The 14,080-nt window shown below is 40.8% G+C and overlaps 1 pseudogene; it reads left to right on the top strand.

Moving 5' to 3' along the window:
• The first annotated feature begins 9,972 nt into the window (after nt 1–9,972).
• Nucleotides 9,973–10,607, top strand: LOC112633104 (annotated as a pseudogene).
• Nucleotides 10,608–14,080: the final 3,473 nt, after the last annotated feature.

Raw genomic sequence — 14,080 nt, forward strand, 5'->3', positions numbered from 1 at the left:
GAAGTGTGATAAATCTTGCACCACCCTGCTGCTTCTCACCTGGGAAGTGAATCATTCCTTTGCCTAGTGTATCCACACTGTATACACTAGCCACTTGTTAGTCATTGTCAGCTCCTGACATTCAACCATTAATGGTTGAATCAGTATGACTCAATGATGCAGAATCATTCACGCCAGGTATTGTCCTTCTTCTTCTGATGAATTGAGGGAAGGTCAATTGTAGCCTAATGCTACAAAGCCTATGTCATCCATCTCACTTAATCTCATCACATAGGTATTTTATCAACTCACATTTTCATCACAAGAAGAATCATGGGCAAGGGGGTGCCCAAGATGGCCGAAGAGGAAGAGCTCCAGCCTCCAGCTCCCAGCGTGAGTGACACAGAAGATGGGTGATTTCTGCATTTTCAACTGAGGTACCGGGTTCACCTCACTGGGGTGTGTCAAACAATTGATGCTAGTCAGTGGGTGCAGCCCAACCAGCGAGAGCTGAAGCAGGGTGAGGCATCACTTCATCTGGGAAGCACAAGGGGGAAGGGAATTCCTTTTCCTAGCCAAGGGAAACTGAGACACATAACACCTGGAACTCCCACCCTAATACTGTGTTTACCAAGGGTCTTAGCAAGCAGCACACCAGGAGATTATATCTCATGCCTGGCCCGGAGGGTCCCACGCCCACAGAGCCTCCTTCATTGCTAGCACAGCAGTCTGAGATCTAACTGCATGGTGGCAGCGAGGCTGGGGAAGGGGTGCCTGCCATTGCTGAGGCTTAGGTAGGTAAATAAAGCCACCAGGAAGCTCGAACTGGGTGGAGCCCACCTCAGCTCAAGGAGGCCTGCCTGCCTCTGTAGACTCCACCTCTGGGGACAGGGCATAGTTAAACAAAAAGCAGCAGAAACCTCTGCAGATGTAAATGTCCCTGTCTGACAGCTTTAAAGAACCATGGAGGTTGAGATCTGAGAATGGACAGACTTGCCTGCTCAAGTGGGTCCCTGACCCCTGAGTAGCCTAATTGGGAGACATCCCTCACTAGGTGCAGACTGACACCTCACACCTCACACAGCTGGGTACCTCTGAGACGAAGCTTCCAGAGCAAGAATCAGACAGCAACACTTGCTGCTCAGCAATATTCTATCTTCTGCAGCCTCTGCTACTGATACCCAGGCAAATAGGGTCTGGACTGGACCTCAGGCAAACTCCAACAGACCTGCAGCTGAGGGTCCTGATGGTTAGAAAGAAAACTAACAAACAGAAAGGACACCCACACCAAAACCCCATCAGTCTGTCACCATCATCAAAGATCAAAGGCAGACAAAACCACAAAGATGGGGAAAAGCAGTGCAGAAAAGCTGGAAATTCAAAAAATCAGAGCACATCTCCCCCTCCAAAGGAACACAGCTCATTGCCAGCAACGGAACAAAGCTGGACAGAGAATGACTTTGATGAGTTGAGAGAAGAAGGCTTCAGTCAATCAAACTTCTCAGAGCTAAAGGAGGAACTATGTACCCAGCGCAAAGAAATTAAAAACCTTGAAAAAAGAATGGAGGAATGGATAACTAGAATAACCAATGCAAAGAAGTCCATAAACGAACTGATAGAGATGAAAACCATGACACGAGAACTATGTGACAAATGCACAAGCTTCAGTAACTGACCCGATCAACTGGAAGAAAGAGTACCAGTGATTGAAGATCAAATGAATGAAATGAAGCAAGAAGAGAAGTTTAGAGATAAAAGACTAAAAAGAAATGAACAAAGCCTCCAAGAAATATGGGATTATGTGAAAAGACCAAATCGACATCTGATTGGTGTGCCTGAAAGTGACAGGGAGAATGGAATCAAGTTAGAAAACACTCTGCAGGATATTATCCAGGAGAATTTCCCCAACCTAGCAAGGCAGGCCAACATTCAAATTCAGGAAATACAGAGAATGCCACAAAGATACTCCTCGAGAAGAGCAACTCCAAGACACATAATTGTCAGATTCACCAAAGTTGAAAAGAAGGAAAAAATGTTAAGGGCAGTCAGAGAGAAAGGTTGGGTTACCAACAAAGGGAAGCCCATCAGACTAACAGCAGATCTCTCAGCAGAAACTCTACAAGCCAGAAGAGAGTGGGGGCCAATATTCAACATTCTTAAAGAAGAAAATTTTCAACCCAGAATTTCATATCCGGCCAAACTAAGTTTTATAAGAGAAGGAGAAATAAAATCCTTTACAGACAAGCAAATGCTTAGAGTTTTTGTCACCACCAGGCCTGCCCTACAAGAGACCCTGAAAGAAGCACTAAACATGGAAAGGAACAACCAGTAGCAGCCATTGCAAAAACATGCCAAAATGTAACGACCATTGATGCTGGGAAGACACTGCATCAACTAACGAGCAAAATCACCAGGAAATATGATAATGACGGGATCAAGTTCACACATAACAATATTAACCTTAAATGTAAATGGACTAAATGGTCCAGTTAAAACACACAGACTGGCAAATTGGATAAAGAGTCAAGACCCATCAGTTTGCTGTATTCAGGAGACCCATCTCACATGCAGAGACACACATAGGCTCTAGATAAAGGGATGGAGGAAGATCTACCAAGCAAATGGAAAACAAAAAAAAGCAGGGGTTGCAATCCTAGTCTCTGATAAAACAGACTTTAAACCAACAAAGATCAAAAGAGACAAAGGAGGCCATTAAATAACGGTAAAGGGATCAATTCAACAAGAAGAGGTAACTATCATAAATGTATATGCATCCAATACAGGAGCACTCAAATTCGTAAAACAAGCTATTAGAGACCTACAAAGAGACTTAGACTCCCATACAATAATAATGGGAGGCATGAACACCCCACTGTCAACATTAGACAGATCAATGAGACAGAAAGTTAACAAGGATATCCAGGAATTGAACTCAACTCTGCAACAAGCAGACCTAATAGACTGTAGATACAGAACTCTCCTCCCCAAATTAACAGAATATACATTCTTCTCAGCACCACATCACACTTATTCCAAAACTGACCACATAGTTGGAAGTAAAGCACTCCTCAGCAAACGTAAAAGAACAGAAATTATAACAAACTGTCTCTCAGACCACAGTGCAATCACACTAGAATTCAGGAATAAGAAACTCAATCAAAACTGCTCAACTACATGGAAACTGAATAACCTGCTCCTGAATGACTACTGGGTGCATAACGAAATGAAGGCAGAAATAAAGATGTTCTTTGAAACCAATGAGAACAAAGATACAACATACCAGAATTTCTGGGACACATTTAAATCAGTGTGTAGAGGGAAATTTATAGCACTAAATGCCCACAAGAGAAAGCGGAAAAGATCTAAAATTGACACCCTAACATCACAATTAAAAGAACTAGAGAAGCAAGAGCAAACACATTCAAAAGCTAGCAGAAGGCAAGAAATAACTAAGATCAGAGCAGAACCAAAGGAGATAGAGACACAAAAATCCCTTCAAAAAATCAGAGAATCCAGGAGCCGGTTTTTTGAAAAGATCAACAAAATTGATAGACTGCTAGCAAGACTAATAAAGAAGAAAAGAGAGAAGAATCAAATCGACACAATAAAAAATGATAATGGGGATATCACCACCGACCCCACAGAAATATAAACTACCATCAGAGAATACTACAAACACCTCTACACAAATAAACTAGAAAATTTAGAAGAAATGGATAAATTCCTGGGCACATATACTCTCCCAATACTACACCAGGAAGAAGCTGAATCCCTGAATAGACCAATAGCAGGCTCTGAAATTGAGGCAATAATTAATAGCCTACCAACAAAAAAAGTCCAGGACCAGACGGATTCACAGCTGAATTCTACCAGAGGTATGAGGACGATCTGGTACCATTCCTTCTGAAACTATTACAATCAATAGAAAAAGAGGGAATCCTCTCTAACTCATTTTATGAGGCCAACATCATCCTGATACCAAAGCCTGGCAGAGACACAACAAAAAAAGAGAATTTTAGACCAATATCCCTGATGAACATCAATGCAAAAATCCTCAGTAAAATACTGGCAAACCAAATCCAGCAGCACATCAAAAAGCTTATCCACCATGATCAAGTGGGCTTCATCCCTGGGATGCAAGGCTGGTTCAGCATACACAAATCAATAAACATAATCCAGCATATAAACAGAACCAAAGATAAAAACCACATGATTATCTCAATAGATGCAGAAAAGGCCTTTGACAAAATTCAACAGCCCTTCATGCTAAAAACTCTCAATAAATTTGGTATTGATGGAACCTATCTCAAAATAATAAGAGCTATTTATGACAAACCCACGGTCAATATACTGAATGGGCAAAAACTGGAAGCATTCTGTTTGAAAACTGGCACAAGACAGGGATGCCCTCTGGACAGGGATGCCCTCTCTCACCACTCCTAGTCAACATAGTGTTGGAAGTTCTGGCTAGGGCAATCAGGCAGGAGAAAGAAATTAAAGGTATTCAATTAGGAAAAGAAGAAGTCAAATTATCCCTTTTGCAGATGACATGACTATATATTTAGAAAACCCCATCATCTCAGACCAAAATCTCCTAAGCTGACAAGCAACTTCAGCAAAGTCTCAGGATACAAAATTAATGTGCAAAAATCACAAGCATTCTGTTATTAAAATAACAGACAAACAGAGAGCCAAATCATGAATGAACTCCCATTCACAATTGTTTCAAAGAGAATAAAATACCTAGGAATCCAACTTACAAGGGATGTGAAGGACCTGTTCAAGGAGAACTACAAACCACTGCTCAGTGAAATAAAAGAGGACACAAACAAATGGAAGAACATACCATGCTCATGGATAGGAAAAATCAATATTATGAAAATGGCCACACTACCCAAGGTAATTTATAGATTCAATGCCATCCCCATTAAGCTACCAATGACTTTCTTCACAGAATTGGAAAAAACTGCTTTAAAGTTCATATGGAACCAAAAAAAGAGTCCTCATTGCCAAGACAATCCTAAGCCAAAAGAACATAGCTGGAGGCATCATCTGCCTGACTTCAAACTATACTACAAGGCTACAGTAACCAAAACAGCATGGTACTGGTACCAAAATAGAGATATAGACCAATGGAACAGAGCAGAGCCCCCAAAAATAATACCACACATCTACAGCCATCTGATCTTTGACAAACCTGACAAAAACAAGAAATGGGGAAAGGATTCCGTATTTAATAAATAGTGCTGGGAAAATTGGCCAGCCATAAGTAGAAAGCTGAAACTGGATCCTTTCCTTACTCCTTATATGAAAATTAATTCAAGATGGATTAGAGACTTAAATGTTAGACCTAAAACCATAAAAACCCTAGTAGAAAACCTAGGTAATACCATTCAGGACATAGGCATGGACAAGGACTTCATGATGAAAACACTAAAAGCAATGGCAACAAAAGCCAAAATTGACAAATGGGATCTCATTAAACTAAAGAGCTTCTGCACAGCAAAAGAAACTACCATCAGAGTGAACAGGCAACCTACAGAATGGGAGAAAATTTTTGCAATCTACTCATGTGACAAAGGGTTAATATCCAGAATCTACAAAGAACTCAAACAAATTTACAAGAAAAAAACAAACAACCCCATCAAAAAATGGGCAAAGGATATGAACAGACATTTCTCAAAAGAAGACATTTATACAGCCAACAGACACATGAAAAAATGCTCATCATCACTGGCCATCAGAGAAATGCAAATCAAAACCACAATGAGATACCATCTCACACCAGTTAGAATGGCGATCATTAAAAAGTCAGGAAACAACAGGTGCTGGAGAGGATGTGGAGAAATAGGAACACTTTTACACTGTTGGGGGAACTGTAAACTAGTTCAACCACTGTGGAAAACAGTGTAGTGATTTCTCAAGGATCTAGAACTAGAAATACCATATGACCCAGCCATCCCATTACTGGGTATATACAAAGGATTATAAATCATGCTGCTACAAAGACACATGCACATGTATGTTTATGGTGGCACTATTCACAACAGCAAAGACTTGGAATCAACCCAAATGTCCATCAGTGACAGACTGGATTCAGAAAATGTGGCACATATACACCATGTAATACTATACAGTCACAAAAAAGGATGAGTTCGTGTCCTTTGTAGGGACATGAATGCAGCTGGAAACCATCATTCTCAGCAAACTATTGCAAGAACAGACAACCAAGCATCGTATGTTCTCACTCATAGGTGGGAATTGAACAATGAGATCGCTTGGACACAAGAAGGGGAACATCACACACCAGGGCCTATTGTGGGGAGAGGGGAGGCAGGAGGGATAGCATTAGGAGATATACCTAATGTAAATGACGAGTTAATGGGTGCAGCACACCAACATGGCACACGTATACATATGTAACAAACCTGCACACTGTGCACATGTATCCTAGAACTTAAAGTTTAATTTAAAAAAAAAAGATGTTAAAAAGAAGAAGCATGAGTAAAATACAATAAGGTGGCCGGGCGCGGTGGCTCAAGCCTGTAATCCCAGCACTTTGGGAGGCTGAGACGGGTGAATCATGAGGTCAGGAGATCGAGACCATCCTGGCTAACACGGTGAAACCCTGTCTCTACTAAAAAAATACAAAAAAACTAACCGGACGAGGTGGCGTGTGCCTGTAGTCCCAGCTACTTGGGAGGCTGAGGCAGGAGAATGGCGTAAACCCGGGAGGCGGAGCTTGCAGTGAGCTGAGATCCGGCCACTGCACTCCAGCCTGGGCGACAGAGCGAGACTCCGTCTCAAAAAAAAAAAAAAAAAAAAATACAATAAGGTATTTTGTGAAAAAGAAAGAGACCACATTCATCTAACTTTTATAATAGTATATTGTTATAATTGCTCTATTTTATTGCTAGCTATAGTTATTGATCTATTACTTTGCCTACTTTATAAATAAAATGTTATCATAGGTATGCTTGTATAGAAAATAACATGGTATATATAGGATTCAGTACTATTTGCAGTTTCAGGTATCTGCTGGGGGTCTTGAAATGTAGCCCCCATGAATAAGGAGAAACTATTGTATTGTTATAACGTGCCTGCACTATATTTGAAGTGGCATAGTATTATTCAAAATGGACTTAGATTACCTAATAATGGTAATTTTCAAATTCTAGGGCCACCACTAAAAAAATTAAAATTTCAAATTCTAGGGCCACCACTAAAAAAAGTAAAAAGAAGTATAATTGATATGCTAAGAGATAAAATGGAACAATATAAAATAGTCAACCAGAACTAGAGAAAGCAGAACCAGAAAAGGTAAGAATTTAAAAACAAATGCGACAAATAGAAAACTTAAACACAGGAAAGGTAATTAATTCAACTATATCAATAATCACTTGTGTGAATTATATAAATACACCGGTTGAAGATAGAGACTATCAGAGTGGATAAATAAACAAGGCTCAATCATATGTGGTCTACAAGATATTAAATTTAAAGAGTCAGGTAAACATAAAAGGATGGAGAAGAGTATACCATGCCAGCAGTTACTAAAAAAACAAAAAAAAGCTAGAGTAGCTACATTAATTTTGGACAAAGCACAGAACAAGAAAAATTATCATGGATAAAGACAGACATTACATAATAATAAAGAGGATAATTTTCCAAGAAGACATCATCCTAAACATATACAAATGTACAACACAGCAACAAAAAATATGAAGTAAAAGTGGATAGATGTAAAAAGAGAAATAGACAAATACACTATCATAGCTGTAAACTTCAATACATCTCTTTTGATGATTGACAGATCAAGCAGACAGAAAATCAGTAAAGATATAACTAACCTGAAAGCACTATTTATCAACTTGATCTAATTGACATTCATAGAATAATCTACCCCAAAACAGAAAAATGCATAGTCTTCTCAAGTTTACATGTAACATTGACTAAAATAGAAAACAATCTTGGCCATAAAACACACCTTAACAAATATAAAAGAATAGAAATCATGCAAAGTCTATTCTCAAACCACATTGAAATTAAACTGTAAGTCAATATTAGAAAGATAACTGGATGATCCCCAAATACTTGGAGATCAAGTAACACAGAGATCAAAGAAGAATTATCAAGAAAAAATTTAAAATATTTTAATTAAATGGAAATTAAAATGCACCTTATTAAAATTCTTAGTATATTGCAAAAACAGTGCTTAGAAGGAAATTTATAGTATTAATGCATATATTAGAAAAGAAGAAAGATCCAGAATCAAAAACCTAAGCTTCCACTTCAGGAGACTAGAGTAAGGAGAGTGATTTAAAGCAAGCAGAGTAAAAGAAATAATAAAAGAGCAAAAATTAATAAAATTAAAATGGGAAAACAATAGAGAAAATCAATGAACTACTTTAAACTTCATATGGAACCAAAAAAGAGGTTGTACAGCCAAGGCAAGCCTAAGGAAAAAGAACAAAACTGAAGGCATCACACTACCTGACTTCAAACTATACTACAAGGCTACAGTAACCAAAACAGCATGGTACTGGTACCAAAAGAGATATATAGACCAATGGAACAGAACAGATGCCTCAGAAATAGCACCACACAGCTACAACCATCTGATCTTTTGCAAACCTGACAAAAACAAGAAATGGGGAAAGGATTCCCTATTTAATAAATGGTGCTGGGAAAACTGGCCAGCCATATGTAGAAAGCTGAAACTGGATCCCTTCCTTACACCTTATACAAAAATTAACTCTAGATGGATTAAAGACTTAAATGTAAGTCCTAAAACCATAAAAACCCTAGAAGAAAACCTAGGGCAATGCCATTCAGGACAGAGGCATGGGCAAAGACTTCATGATGAAAACACTAAAAGCAATGGCAACAAAAGCCAAAATAGACAAATGGAATCTAATTAAACTAAAGGGCTTCTTCACAGCAAAGAAACTATCATCAGAGACAACAGGCAACCTACAGAATGGGAGAAAATGTTTGCAATCTATCCATCTGACAAAGGGCTAATATACAGAATCTACAAAGAACTTAAACAAATTTACAAACAAATTTACAAGTAAAAAACAAACAACCCCATCAAAAAGTAGGCAAAGGATATGAACAGACACTTCTCAAAAGAAGACATTTATGCAGCCAACAGACATATGAAAAAATGCTCATCATCACTGGTCATCAAAGAAACGCAAATCAAAACTGCAATGAGATACCATCTCACATCAGTTAGAATGGTGATCACTAAAATGTCGGGAAACAACAAATGCTGGAGAGGATGTGGAGAAATAGGAACACTTTTACACTGTTGGTGGGAGTGTAAATTAGTTCAACCATTGTGGAAGACAGTGAGGCAATTTCTCAAGGTCTAGAACCAGAAATACCATTTGACCCAGCCATCCCATTACTGGGTATATACCCAAAGGATTATAAATCATTCTACTATAAAGACATATGCACATGTATGGTTATTGTGGCACTATTCACAACAGCAAGGACTTGGAATCAACCCAAATGTCCATCAGTGACAGACTGGATTCAGAAAATGTGGCACATATACACCATGGAATACTATGCAGCCATAAAAAAGGATGAATTCATGTCCTTTGCAGGGACATGAATGACGCTGGAAACCATCATTCTCAGCAAACTATCACAAGAACAGAAAACCAAACACCAGATGTTCTCAGTCATAACTGGGAGTTGAATACTGAGAACACATGGATACAGGGAAGGGGACATCACACACCAGGGCCTATTGGGGGGTGGGACGCTAGGGAAGGGATGGCATTAGGAGAAATACTTAATGTGGATGACAGGTTGATGGGTGCAGCAAACCACCATGGCACGTGTATACCTATGTAACAAACCTGCAAGTGCTGCACATGTACCCCAGAACTTAAAGTATAATTTAAAAAAAAAAGAAATACCTCAGACTGGCTTTCTGATCAGTTGTTTTCCTGCACAGGTGGGCCATAGGCAGCCATGGTGCCCAGCCGTAATGGCATGATCTCGAAGTCCCACTTCCACAAGGACTGCCACCGATGTGTGGCCAAGTGGTTCAACCAGCTGGCCCATAGATCTGCAGATGCGAGGCCCAGCAAGGAAAAGCATGCCGCATTCTCCATACCCCAAGTCAGGACCCATCTGGCCCATCGTGTAGTGCCACACTGTACAGTATCACACCAAGGTGTGCACCAGCTGCACTTCAGCTTGGAGGAGCTCAAGGTGGCAGGCATTCACAAGAAGGTGGCCCAGACCACTGGCATCTCTATTGACTGGAGGAGGCAGAACAAGTCCACTGAGTCTCTGCAGGGCAACGTGCAGCGGCTGAAGGAGTACCATTCCAAACTCATCCTCTTCTCCAGGAAGCCCTTGAACCCCAAGACAGTTCTGTTGAAGAACTGATATTGGCCATCCAGCTGACAGGACCAGTCATGCCCATCTAGAATGTCTACAAGAAGGAGAAAGCCCTAGTCATCACTGAGGAGGAGAAGAATTTCAAAGCCTTCGCTCTTCTCCTCATGGCCTGTGCCACCGCCCAGCTCTTTGGCATAAAGGCAAAAAGAGCCAAGGAAGCTGTAGAACATGTTGAAAAGAAAAAAATAAATTCCTCTTAGGGATCTGTAATAAGGCAGCAGTAATGCTGGGGGAGGAAAAAAAAAAAAAGACATATCTGAGACTGGGTAATTTATAAGGAAAAGAGGTTTAATTGGCTTATGGTTCCACAGACTGTACAGGAAGCATGGCTGGGGAGGCCTCAGGAAACTCCCATCATAGCAGAAGGTGAAGGGGAAGCAGGCACACCTTACATGGCTGGAGCAGGAAAAAGAGAGAAGAGGGAGGTGCTACACGCTGTTCTCATGAGAACTCACTATCATGAGAACAGCATGGGGGAAATCCACCCCCGTGATCCAATCACCTCCCACCAGGTCTCTCCTACAACACTAGGGATTACAATTTGACATGAGATTTGGGTGGGGACACATATCCAAACCATATCACTTGGATTGGGTTTCAGTGTACTTCTCTAACTCAGTGATCTTTATTCTTATCCATATTCTGAATTCTGTCTGTCATTTCAGCCATCTCAGCCCAGTTGAGAACCCTTGCTGGAGAAGCAATACAGTTGTTTGGAGGAAAGAAGGCACTCCGGCTTTTTGAGTTTTCAGGGTTCTCGCACTGATTCTTTCTCATCTTTGTGGGCCTATCTACCTTCAATCTTTGAGGTTGCTGACTTTGGGATATTTTTTCCTTTTATCCTATTTGATAATATTGAGGGTTTGATTGTGGTATAAGGTAGATTCAGCTGACTGATTTCTGGGAAATTGTAGAAGGCCAATGCTCAGTTTCCAACTTCTGGAATGCATTCTCTATTCTGGGGGACTTGTACTGGTTCCCAACTTTGTTCTCTGGCCCTTGAGGTTAGGAATCCACTGTGCTATGGGTGGCATAGGAGACAAGGTACAGCAGCTGCAATAGAGTGCTAGTGGGTGCCAGGGTGCTTGCTTTCCTGCAGGTGATCACCACAGTGGCAGAGGCAATGCACCTGGGGGAGTTGGTAGGTGTTGGGGGACCTGCTGGCAACTGTGTGTGTAGCTGCACTGGTGGTGGTGTTAGCTCAGGGGCAAGATGCTGGCAAATGCAGGTCTGGTTGCCTTCTCTGTGCCCTGCAAACAGGAGGGATCACTCAGTGTTGCAGAGGATCTGCTGTTCTCTCATAGTGTTAGCACAAGGGTGGGCATTGGTGGGGGAAGGGCTGGCTGATTCTGTGCTTGCCAAGGCTCTGTCTGCAATGGCGGTTGGTGGGGATGGGAGGATGGACTGCACTTCTGCACACTGATGGTCAAGGAAAGCAAAATCTGCCTCTGCAGACATTGCCAGCAAAGTGATGTGGGGAGTTGCCATGGGCCTGGGGGATGCTGCAGTATGGGGAGGGAGTAGGTGGGCTGGTTTGTGGCCATAGGGGCTGCCCAGCTGGAGCTGCCAGTCAGGCATGGTTTTCCAGGCACAGAAGTAATGGTGTGGGCCCCCAGGGCACTAGAGACTGCTCTGCAAGCAGGTGTTACCATGCTGGGCCTCCTAGAGAGGCCAGCAGACCAAGGGGTGCTCAGGTCGGACCAGCCTCACCTGATGGGGAAGACCACCCTGCGGAGTCATGTCTGACAGTTCCCATAGGGCTAAAGTCTTCTACGGGAGCAAGTCGAGCCTAGGATGGCCATCCCCGGCCATGCTCCACTACAGACACTCCTGCAGTACACCCTCTGGGCTCCACATCAATGGCTTGCTGCCCCTACCCCTTCTCTAAGCAGTTCTCCCTGCCAACTCAAATGTCCATGATGGTGAAGGGGTCTTCTCCTACAGGGGTTCCAGAGGCCCATGGCAACAGTGGGTTGTTCCTTGCCAATTCAACTCACCTGATCCCCCAGAGCCATTGTGGGCCAGGAACAAAAACTGGTGTGCAGTAGCCCTGTACCACATTCCCAGCTTTCACTATCTTCAGCCCAGCTTCTGTGTCTTCTCTCTGTCTACTATTGGTTTCTTCCCTCTGAAGATCTGTTAGGGGCATTCCAATCATCTTGGTCCCGCAGTGGGAGCTCTTCCACCTGGCTGTGTCTAGTCAGCCTTCTGAGTAAGATCCATTCCTGACTCCTTTTCTTTCCAATTCCTCTTCTTCCAGATAAAATAATATTCTATTAGCCAAGAGAAGTCAGGAAAAAAGGGGAAAAAAAACAAAATAATGAATTTGGCAAATTGAAAACAAGTAACAAAAATGATAGACTTCAGTCCAAACATATCAATAATTTCATTAAATGTAAGAAGATACAGATAGGTTAAAAAGAAAAAGATGAAAAAGATATATCATGTAAATGGTATGCAAAAGAAAGCTGAAAGTTTTATTAATATTAGGCTTAATGGACCTGAAGACAAGAAAAATAAAGATGGAGATATTTTAATAAATGGATCAATCCATGAAGAAGGCTAAAATCCTAAAATGTAGGTAGCTTAATAACTGAGCTAAAAAATTGATGAAGCAAAAGCTGACTGAACTAAAGAGATGAGTAGACAAATTCACAATCAAAAGTAGAGATATTGGCTGGACGCAGTGGCTCACTCCTGTAATTCCAGCACTTTGAAGACTGATTGGGAGGATCACTTGAGGCCAGGAGTTCAAGACTGGCCTGGGTAACATAGCAAGACTCCATTTCTACAAAAATAAAAATTTTAAAAATTAGCCAGATATGGCAGGTGGCACATGCCTGTAGTCCTAGCTACTTGAGAGTCTAAGGCAGTAGGATCCTTGAGCCCAGAAGAGCGAGACTGCAGTGAGTCATGATCATGCCACTGCACTCCGGTCTGGGTGACAGAGTGAGACACTGTATCTAAAAAAAATAAACAAAAGTAAAAATAAAAAGAAGTAGGAATGTTAATTTTCTTTTTAATAATTAGATAAAAATCAGTAAGGATATAGAAGATCTTAAAAAAATTATCAACCACCCTAACCTAACTGAGCTTTATAAAACAATTTACCCAACAACTGCAGAATTCACATTCTTTCTTGTGCACACAGACCATTTCCCAAGATGGACCTTATGCTGGAACACAAAACAAGTCCCAATATATTATAAAAGTCTGAAATTTTCCAGAGTATGTTCTCTAAGAACCAAAATTAAATTAGATATTAATAACTATTGAAGATTTTTTAAAGCCTCAAATATTTGGAAATTAACAAACTTCTAGTAACTAAGCAAAGAAGAAATCATAAGAAAAATTAATAAATATTTGAATCTACATAATGATAAAAGTATATCAAAATTTGTTGGATAGAGCTAATGAGTACTGTTAAACAAAAATTACAGGAAGCTATTGTTCTGAACTAAACTCCTTCACTAGGCCCCAACAAAGTAGAGTAAAAAATCACAACGAAGTCAGTGATCACTGAACTGAAACTGAGCTGCTCTTGTTGGTATCAGAGATATCAGGAGAGAGAGAGATAGCCTAATTTCCCAAACAGGCCAGTTTTAATCTTTAGTCAGTATGATAATGAAGTTCTCTCTGTTTTAATCCTACAATAAAGAATTACCCAATTAAC

This window comes from Theropithecus gelada, chromosome 1 (genome assembly GCF_003255815.1).
Source record: "Theropithecus gelada isolate Dixy chromosome 1, Tgel_1.0, whole genome shotgun sequence".
Lineage (NCBI taxonomy): Eukaryota > Metazoa > Chordata > Mammalia > Primates > Cercopithecidae > Theropithecus > Theropithecus gelada.